General features: G+C 46.4%; 1 long non-coding RNA gene across 1 annotated transcript; it reads right to left on the reverse strand.

The window, feature by feature from the left end:
- Positions 1 to 5101: 5101 nt before the first annotated feature.
- On the reverse strand, positions 5102 to 9164 carry LOC103635680 (uncharacterized). Its single transcript, XR_557558.2, has 3 exons — positions 7609 to 9164; positions 6209 to 6370; positions 5102 to 5330 (listed from the first exon to the last, which is right to left on the reverse strand). It is a non-coding gene; the product is annotated as an uncharacterized lncRNA (long non-coding RNA).
- Positions 9165 to 9946: the final 782 nt, after the last annotated feature.

Consider the following 9946-nt stretch of genomic DNA (forward strand, 5'->3'; position numbering starts at 1 on the left):
CACTAATATAAACGTGACCACTTTTAGTAGATTAACATTGAATGAGTTAGACGATTAGCTATACAAATTAACTAACGTAACCAATTTCCAAATTGAGACTCGTATCTTATTAATATGAACAACGGGATTAGCGCGCATAGGGTACGAGGGGTAGACGGGGCGTCTGGGGGTAGACGGGGACACGACGGGTCGTGCCAAGGCACGCGCACTACGCGAGCACGCGCGCGAGGCCGCACGCACACGCCACGAACTAGCCGTGCGCACGTCGGGGCCGTGCGCTAGCCGAGCTCAAAGCCGCGCGCCATAGGCACGCTGGGCCGAGCTCGAGGCCACGCCGGGGCCGTCACGACGCGAGCAAGGCACGGCGGGGCGAGCGGGCAAGCACGCCGGGGCAAGCGAGCACGGGCGAGCGAGGACGCGGCCGGGCGAGGACACGGCCGAGCGAGGCCGGGCGCGGGGGCGGGCGGCCGAGCCGGGGCGCGACGGGGGCGGCCGAGCCGGGGCACGGGAAGGGCGGCTGAGCCGGGGCACGGGGCGACCGAGCTCGCCGGGAGGCGGGCGGGCCGGGCACGGAGGCGGCGCGGCCGGGGACGGCGGACGGGGCCGGCGAGCACCGGGGCGGGCGCGGCTAGGGCTGGCGAGGGCGGCGCGGCCGGGCGCGGGCGAGGCCGGGGTCGGGGGCTCGCCGGAGCGGCCGAGGCGAGGGCGGGGCGGCCGAGTCGGGGGCGGCCGGGCGCGGGACGGCCGAGGGCGGTCGGGCGCGGGGCGGCCGGGGCCGAGCTCGTGCGGGGGAGGGCGCCGACGGGAGGGAAGGAGGAGGGAGGGGGAGGAGAGGAGGGAGGAGGGGGGAGAAGCCTCACCGGAGGGGGAGGACGGCGGGCGGCGGCGCCGGGGAGGGGCGGCGGCGGCGCTAGGGCAGGGAGAGGGAGAGAGAGAGGGGATGACGGGCGGGGCCCGCGGGGAGGGGATTTTTGGAAAAAAATAAAAAAAGGGGAGGGGGCGGTTGGGCCGGCTGGGCCCAAAAGGGGGGAGGGGGCGCGGCTTGGGCCGCCAGGACGGCCCACGGCGGGGGAGGGGCGGCTGGGCCGCCGCGGGGCCCACGCGGTAAGGGGAGGGGGGGCGGCTGGGCTGCTTGGGCCAAGGGGAAGGGGCGGCTGGGCCAAAAGGGGAGAAGGCGGGGGGGAGAGAGAAAAAGAAAAGGCTTTTCTTTTTCTAATTTCCATATTTTCTTATATGCCTAATTCTCCACTTCACTCAACCGCAAACAAAAGAGTGCATAATCCGGCATGATGCAACAAACAAAAATAGTTCTAGGTTTTGGTTACACAAGAAGTCGAGCTAATTCTCGCTATAACTTTTAGAAAAGATCAAGGCTTAGCGAGAAGAAAAGGGAAAAAGGAAAGAGTAACGCCTGAATTTGGTGAGAGAAAAGAAGAAAAAATTCTACCCCCAAATTCAGGGCGTTACACGACTCATTAGCACCCAGTGAAGCTCCCCGTGCCCTTGGATTGACCTGTATCGTCGTGGATAGGCCGGAGCACACGCCGCCGATGAGCTCGCCCACTTGCGCACGTGGACCGGTCGATTCCGGCCATCACCGTCGTCGAGCCGTACCTCGTTGTGACCGCAAGGACCTCTCGAAGCCAACCCCACCCTTCGTCGGACCTCCCTCGCCACCGGTAAGCCACGCCGCCCTTTTTCCTTTTGCAGGTACTGTTCAAAAGGGGGGAGGAACCTCGGGAAGAAGGAATAGAAGTCAGGGGGGTTTTTGAACTATCAGAGATTCAGAGGAATAGTTGCGCAAGGGTATAAGTTAAAAGATTGGTTTGGGAAAAGCCCAGGGACCTCGGTGTAAACTGGTTTTCCAGAAAACCTCTTTAATATTTCTAATTTAAATGCAAATAGAGCTTGTAAAACTCATAACTTCAGTTTTATTCAACCAAATTTGGTCAAACCAATTTTGCCAGAATCTAAATAATGTGAACTACCTAGGAAAAATACAAAACCCCTTTGTATTGCAGAAGAATTTAAAGTTTGGAATTAAATATTGAATTGTCCAAAAGCTAAATAATAGAGGGAAAACTAGTTACACTGTTAGACTGGGGTTAAGAAAAATCAGAGAAATACTTAATCACTCCCTAATTTGTTTAAAAATAGTAAACCCCTCAGTACACCAAATTAAGGAAGGTTTTACCAAATAAAATCATTTTTGCTCAATAAAAGAAATAGAAAAGGTGGTTTAAAATAGAAACCAGGGAGCAACCACATTTTTGTTAGCTTACTTATTTAATATAGTTCACTGGAAAAATTCATTAAACCCTTATTTTAGTACCAAATAAAGTAGATGCCTTTTATTTCATGAAAACCATGAAAACTTAGGAAAATCTTAGAGAAATAATCCTGAGGAGAAAACACCCCAAACCTTGGGATAACAAATACTTGGTTATTATGAACATAGGAAAAATATGATTTCTGTTGTTTGATATTTTTCAAATAACAAGTTAGTTATAAGTGCCTTTTTGGCATTAAACCTTAAAAAAATAACTAAATAACCACTAAGTAACCCTCTGTTATTTTTGGCACAAAAGCATGTTATTACCCATAGATGCCAGCAAAATAACTCTTAGTACAGAACCCACACCTAGATGAGAGTTGTAGTACAAAGTGACCCCTCTGCCCCAACTTTTGTTATTTTTGTTCAGGGCATAATCTATTTATTTTTGACCTCAAATTTATAGGACAAACTACAGTAACCTATAGTAACCCACTGTAATTTTTACAGAATTTTTGAAAACATTAAAATCACTGTTGTAGTTCAAACCCACCTTAAGAACATAAAAAGAAAATAAAAGGAGGAATTAGTAGTGGAGATTAATGTTACCCTAACCAACCCAGCAAAACCCCTTGGATACCTACTAAAACCTTCAAGGGGCAATCCAAGTCTTAATCCACTATGTTTACCTCTAAGCAAAACCTCAAACCTAAATGGATAAGCATAAACCACTAAGAGCCTCTTATAACAAGGAAACCCTAAGTAATTTAACTAACTTAGTTTTTCTTCACTAGGCATAATTGTTATTAAATTCTACATATCATAGCATACACATATCTTATTCATTGCATTCGATAGATTGCAACCTCGCTGACAGAGAGTACGTGCTCATCCCTGAGCAAGGAGTTGATCGGGAAGGAGCCCAGGATCCAGCACCAGAACCTGCCATCGAGGATCTGCCTGCCCCAGCTTTGGAAGGCAAGCCCCGGTTTTATGCATAACCACTTATATTATGCTATTTTACTACACTTAATGTTTGTAGGATTGTACTGTGCACTTAAGTGTAGGAGTTGAATGAAACCATAGTTGCATGAACTCAGGATTCCTTTTGAGATGGATACTAGTATGCTAGGTCGAGTAGCTGCTTTACTAATTAGGGATCTCGGTAGAAGTCGAGTGATTTTTCTAGCACTCGCGCGAGGTCAGGAATTGGTTGTATCCATTTTTATATCATAATGATGTTGGTCTGTGGACAACAATATCCATGGGGATTGGTTGTCTACGAGATGGAAATTGGAATAAGGATTAAGGTGTGGTACCGTGAGTCAAGCGTTTGAACGTACTAAGCACATGCCGAGAAATATGGTAAATCAGTAAGCCTAGTACCTTAATGAACCTGCCCGCAGACTTTGCCCCTCACGCGACATGAGACGTGGTCTCCCATTCCGGTTATGGTGGGTACAATGTGGTCATTGCACGACGTCAGTCGGGGTCAGTGAGGCATTGTACGCCAAGGCGGTGAGCCCTGATCTGTTGCCAGGGAATCGATGGGGACGGTTTATGTGTGTGGGGACGGAGTGTCTCGCCACGTCATGTGTTTAGGTTTACCTTGCAAGGTTGAAACTCGATTCGAATCGTCTGCTTCTCGCAGCTAATGAGACTGCTTGATCCATGCTGCTACATTGAGTAACAAGTGGAAATGTGATGAATTGGCAAAAGTTGTTAATTGCTCAATGTTTGATACCATGTATGACTAGATTAGGTACACATTTAGTCTTAAGAGAGTCACACTAAAACTTGAAAAAGCTAAAACTTGAGTTTTAGACTCAGCTAGTGCTTTTAGCAAACAAAACCCCTCAGCCAAACAGCTGCATGTCTAGAGGTAGAGGAGTAGACTCCTCACACCGGGTAAGTCTAGCTGAGTATTAGTATACTGAGCCTTGCTTGTGGCATAATTTTTACAGGTTCTCTGGAGGACATGGTTGTTGGAGTGACTTGGTCGTCCATCTTGCCACCGGGTTGGATAGTCGAGTGGGACCCTACCTCGGCTGAGGAGGAGCATGAGGAGTGATGGGACAGGCTTCCCCTTCTCTCCGTTTACTTATCGTTAGTTTTATTCCGCTGCATTCCGAACAATGATCTCCACTTTTGCTAAAACTCCGATGTTGATGTAATAAATTTGATACTCCTTAATGTATGGTTTTATGCTTTATTGTATTTGCTCTGTGCCTCACCATCGAGTGAGTGCGTGGTACTTGATCTTGTTAGTGGCCTCGTCGGACTAGATCCGAGGGACTGACGTGTTATTCCTATTTAAGTGTGGTCTAGCCTCTAAGGCAGGACTTAGGCACTTAAGTTGGAATAATTCGGGCGGTTCCGCCACAAGTTGCTTATGTGCGGAAGAGCAATCTAAAAATAACCTTTTTTGAGGATTTCCTTTACATTCTACTGTTAGCCGGCACGTAATATTTCTACGAAAATCCTTGTGCATTTTTTGCTATGGAATAAAAATGCACACCTAGTAACCCCAATTTGTTTGAAGAATAGCACGTTGGCCTGCCTTGTCCTTCCCACCGAGCCGGAGATCGTCGTGGAGTGAATCAACACCCACCACTCCTTGTCCTTCGCGTACATCACGCTTGCCTTGTCCTTCACACTGATCTATACAGTTAAATAGAGGAGCAATGAGCATATACACACTACCAAAAAGGAGCGATTAACCAATCTCTAGGACGTTCGTGCATGCAGCGTACCAGATCCTCTTGCTTGTGCCCTCGGATCCTGCACACAGCGTAGGCGGGGTGTTGAGGTGCTGAGATGCAGTGGAAGGGGAGAGCACGTGGTGTCATTTGGCAGCGACGGTGGAGCGAGAGATCCGACTAGCGGGGATGTAATAGGACCAGGGGAAGAAGGTGTGTGCTTCATCCTCTTCTTGTACCTTAGCGTCGTCGAGGGGGTGGATGAGAACGGCGATGTTGTTCCCGATGCGGCCTATCTCCTTAGCTCCTTCTTCCTTCCTCGGTCTCCCTGGTAGTTCTTTAATCTAGTGATTGGAATTCTATGTACAGTAGCAATACAGTGTGAGGACCTGAAAAAAGAACAGAAAACAATACTGGTGTACTCAAAACTAATACCACTCCAGTTTCACTTTTCAAAAACAGAAGATTTAAACTTTTCTGTGAGTGCGCTAGAATTTGTCCTCTCTTTGTGCATGTATCAGTCGGTTTCTTTCATATGTTAGATGCATAGACCATACACGACAGAAATTGAAAATTTGAAGAAGTTGATTGGAAAACCAGATGGCAGAACAATGCGTGTACATTGAACATATATACATTTACTAAATATGTTTGATCATACGGCCTGCTCTTAGAGATGAGCAGATAACAACATAATTCCTGGAATGACAAGGACGACCATTACCGCTGAAAGATGGGAGATAATAAACACATAATTAGCACTGAAAGGCTATCTCCCGGGTCGATCATGTTTTCTTTGCATTGGTCCCTGGATACCCAAAGCATGGTAAAGGCATAGTACTTCTAGAAAAAGGTCTAAGCTGCAGTTGAGTGAGCCTACAATGTGCAGTCCTGATTACTCGCACAGTGAATTATTTAGCATATATGTATCCACAAGTGCACCAGATAGGATATCGTGGTCTGAAACAGAGTAAACCATGCACATTATATGGATAGGAGAGCAAGCAAGCTAGTGTTTTAAGCATTAAAGGTCCATCAGCGCATTATAAAAAGCATTAGTGCCCAGAGGTGAAGAGCACATAGCAATGGGAATGACACACAACATCTTGTTTGGTAAAGACTTTGAGTAAAAATAAGACATTGAGTTCTTGATCTTTTTTATAGCACGACTACTTTTCCTAATCCAATCACACACTATCACATCTTGTTTGGTAAAAACAAAATATCCTAGCAATACCTTTTTCTTGAGTCTTTGCATTTTGCTTTCCTTCTACCTCTTTTTCATCATGCTGGCATGCCTTGTCCTTCCCTTCAAGCCGGAGATCGTCGTGGAGTGAATCAGCACCCACTCCTCCTTGTCCTTCGCGTACATCACGCGGGCCCTATCCTTCACACTGATCTATACAGTTAAATATAGGAGCTATGAGCATATCCGCACCACAAAAAAATGAGCGATTAACCAATCTCTAGGACGTTCGCGCATGCAGCGTACCGGATCCTCTTGCTTGTGCCCTCGTATCCCGCACACAACGTAGGCGGGGGTGTTGAGGTGCTGAGATGCGGCGAAAGGGGAGAGCATGTGGTGTCGTTTGGCAGCGACGGTGGTGCGAGAGATCTAGCTAGTGGGGATGCAGTAGGACCAGGGGAATAAGGTGTGTGCTTCATCCTCTTTTTGTACCTTAGCGACGTTGAGGGGGTGGACGAGAATGGCGGTGTTGTTCCTGATGCGGCCTCTCTCCTTAGCTCCTTCTTCCTTCCTCGGTCTCCCTGGCAGCCGCGGCGGCCCGCACATCCTCCATCTTCTCGGTGTATATCTTGGCGGCGGTGGGCGACACCCGCACCAGCGGCCTCTGTCCCCTGAATTCCGCTGGGGCGCCTGGATCTAGATGTTGCGCCGTGGAGGCGGGGCACGACGGCGATGCGATTGCGAGGAGGAGCAGGAAACGTGGCAGCGTGATGAAGTTGATGACAGTGGTGTTGTTCCTATGCGGGCTGCCTCCTCAGCTCTGCCTTCTTCCTTCCCTGATCTCTTCGACGACCGTGGGCAGCGTGTGCGACGACAGACCCGGCTCGGATCCATACGCTGACGTTTATCTAGATGGGAAAATGGGGAACAGATCTCAGGAGCTCTTGGTTTTGTGCGGGCGGACGAAGCGCTAATGACGGAAGGAGTGAGGCGAGTGGAAGTTGCACAGCCAACGACAAGTGCGAGAGGACGTGAGGGCTTGAGGCGCAAGGCTGCATAGCTAGCGGAGGGCAGGGGCAGGCTTCACCAGATGGTGGACGCCCTCTTCAGCTGAGAGTTATGGAAAAATACCACATGCCCATTTGTAAACCACGGAAAACACAACCTACATGAACTTTATCACTCAACAACCCATTTGTAAACCATGAAAAAACTAAGCCGTAACCTAACAACCTTACTAAACTGAAATTTGGAATTATGTCTTTATGAAACGACCACTGATGCAGCAAAGTTCCTCATGATATAAGTAGGCAACCCTAAAGCTATTATTCGACTATACATCCCAACTTAAGTTATTATAGAAAAGCAGTCAACTTTTAGCAAACATTACAACATGAACAAAATAGTATTGAGTACTAAAAGGAAAAAAATGGAAGTATAAAGGCACTAACCAAATCTTTTGTTGGACAATATAGAGCTGCAAAGATGGGTCCAGGAATTGAGGCGAACACAGCTCCGAATTTCCCAGGGTAGTCAAAATGACCCATGATCATTATAGAAAACATAAGTATTCACATTCTGAGATATAAAATAGCAAAAGATTTTGCACTGTTAAAAAATGAGTATTCTCTGTCAGATAATTTCATATTCTAAAAGGGAGCACGGAGGATAAGTTGGAACTGAATTTTTCTCATCAGCATTTAGCATTAGTTATTTTGTAAAATAAGTTGAAAACTGATAATACTTGTTGTTTGGCTAATGAACAAAGCAAACTACAGAAGTCCGTGTGGCAAAATATCACCATAACACTAATATTATATTGACAATATAAATATGCAATATTATTATAGATAGACTGACTCAAATAGAATGAACTAATGTCGAACAAACATTATAACATCGTACATATTATTTCTAAAGAATCGATATATAATTTTGGATGATAGACAAACATATCGACAATCGCACAAATTCCTTGGGAAGATCTTGCTCCTTTTGCTGGTCACTTGAACAATGTGTTTTGTTCCCTTCTCTGATCTTTTGCTTTTTCTTGTAATTGGTGGTTCACCTGTCCCTTCCTTTTCTGTTGAAATATACAGTTTCAATACCATAGTTGGATTCACTGATTTTTTACCTGTCAAAAAAGGCACTATAGTTTCTGTTATTTTCAATTGTTGTTATTGTCCTGCAGTGCTCTATGGCCTTTTAGCACGCTTGGTTGGCATGATCTTTCCAAGGAGGATTATAAGCATTTTTATCCTTCAACTGTTCTGGAGAAAGGGTATGTTACTTTTGGCAACAGATTGATTTATCGTTTCTTCTTTCAGTGGATTAATACTTGCGTTGTTGTCAAGGTTTTGTTCTTTACATTGATGCCTGACACTTTCCTTCACAGCCATGATATTTTGTTCTTCTGGTTTGCACAAATGGTCATGATGGGAATTGAGTTCATAGGATCAGTATCATTTTCTTATGTCTATCTTCATGGTTTTATCTGGGATGCTGAGGTGAGATGGGACACAATGATGCTTATGGTTCGGTGTTTTCAGGGCCAATAATCATGGCTAATTTTTTTTCTTGTGATGCAAAAGCAACATGATCTAATTTCTAAATAAGAATTTGAAAAAGACAGGTATTTTTTGAAAGCATGTTGTTATGGCATGTTTGGTTTGAGGAATGGAGTGGGCCATCGTCTTCTCGCTCACCTTCTTGTTTGGTCTGTGGGATATTCACTCCTTGAGACAAAAGATAATTAAAATCTCAAAAAGAAAATAAAAAAACTAAGAGCCTAATTCAGTATAACTAATTTGTGACTCTGCACACAGGTTTGCATCCATTGAATCACAAAGCCAAGCTAACCGCCATGATTAGTTTGACTTGAAAGAGATCTCAAACCTAAGATTTTACTCCTCCCAGTATCAGAAATGTTTACCAGAATGAGGGCAGCAAGACCGATCCAAAGAGAGTGAATCTTACAGGCAGATAATATGCATTACCACTCATTTTTATATGAAAATAAAACAGAATAAACAAATAACAATTATGTTGATGGCTTACCAAGGATGCCACATAGGTTATCTTACCGTGCTCAAAGACTTCACGTTGACCCCTCGTCGTCGTCTCCTTTTTTCTCCGTGCACATGGTGGTTGCAGGTGAACTAGAAAGTGAAGTGGCAAAGGCCGGGGGCGGGCGCTCGCAGCACCGTCATCTTGTTGTACGGTGACGCGTACGGATGCAGCTGCGGCGGGTAAAGAAATTGTTGATTGTATAAATCCTACTTTTTGCAATGTATATTTGATTAAAAACTCACACACTGCTAATTGTATATTTGATTTTGTGTTGAATACTTGGCCCAGTCGAAGGATGACGGTGAGGACGAAGCATAACTCGTCGTGTGATAGGTAGTAGGCCAAGCTAAACCACGTCCACCCAGACTTCACATCATGGTAGCCCTTGACAATGGCATCACAGATGTGGAGCAAGAGGTCCTCGCCGATGCCAAGGAGTTTGATTAAAAAATCACACAGTACTAATTGTATATTATTTGATTTTGGGTTAATACGTGGCCTAGTTGAAGGACGACAACGAGGACGAAGTGGAACTCGTCGTGGGATAGGTAGTGGGCGAACCTGAACCGCGACCACCCGGGCTTCACGCCTTCACGCCGTGGTAGCCCTTGACGATGGCGTCACGGATGCGTAGCGCGAGGTCCTCGCCGACGCTGAGGAGTGCAAACCGTACCGCGCACGCACAACCACCCCTGGTCCGGACTCCGAAAAGGTCATTGA

Source organism: Zea mays, chromosome 8 (assembly GCF_902167145.1).
Source record: "Zea mays cultivar B73 chromosome 8, Zm-B73-REFERENCE-NAM-5.0, whole genome shotgun sequence".
Classification (NCBI taxonomy): domain Eukaryota; kingdom Viridiplantae; phylum Streptophyta; class Magnoliopsida; order Poales; family Poaceae; genus Zea; species Zea mays.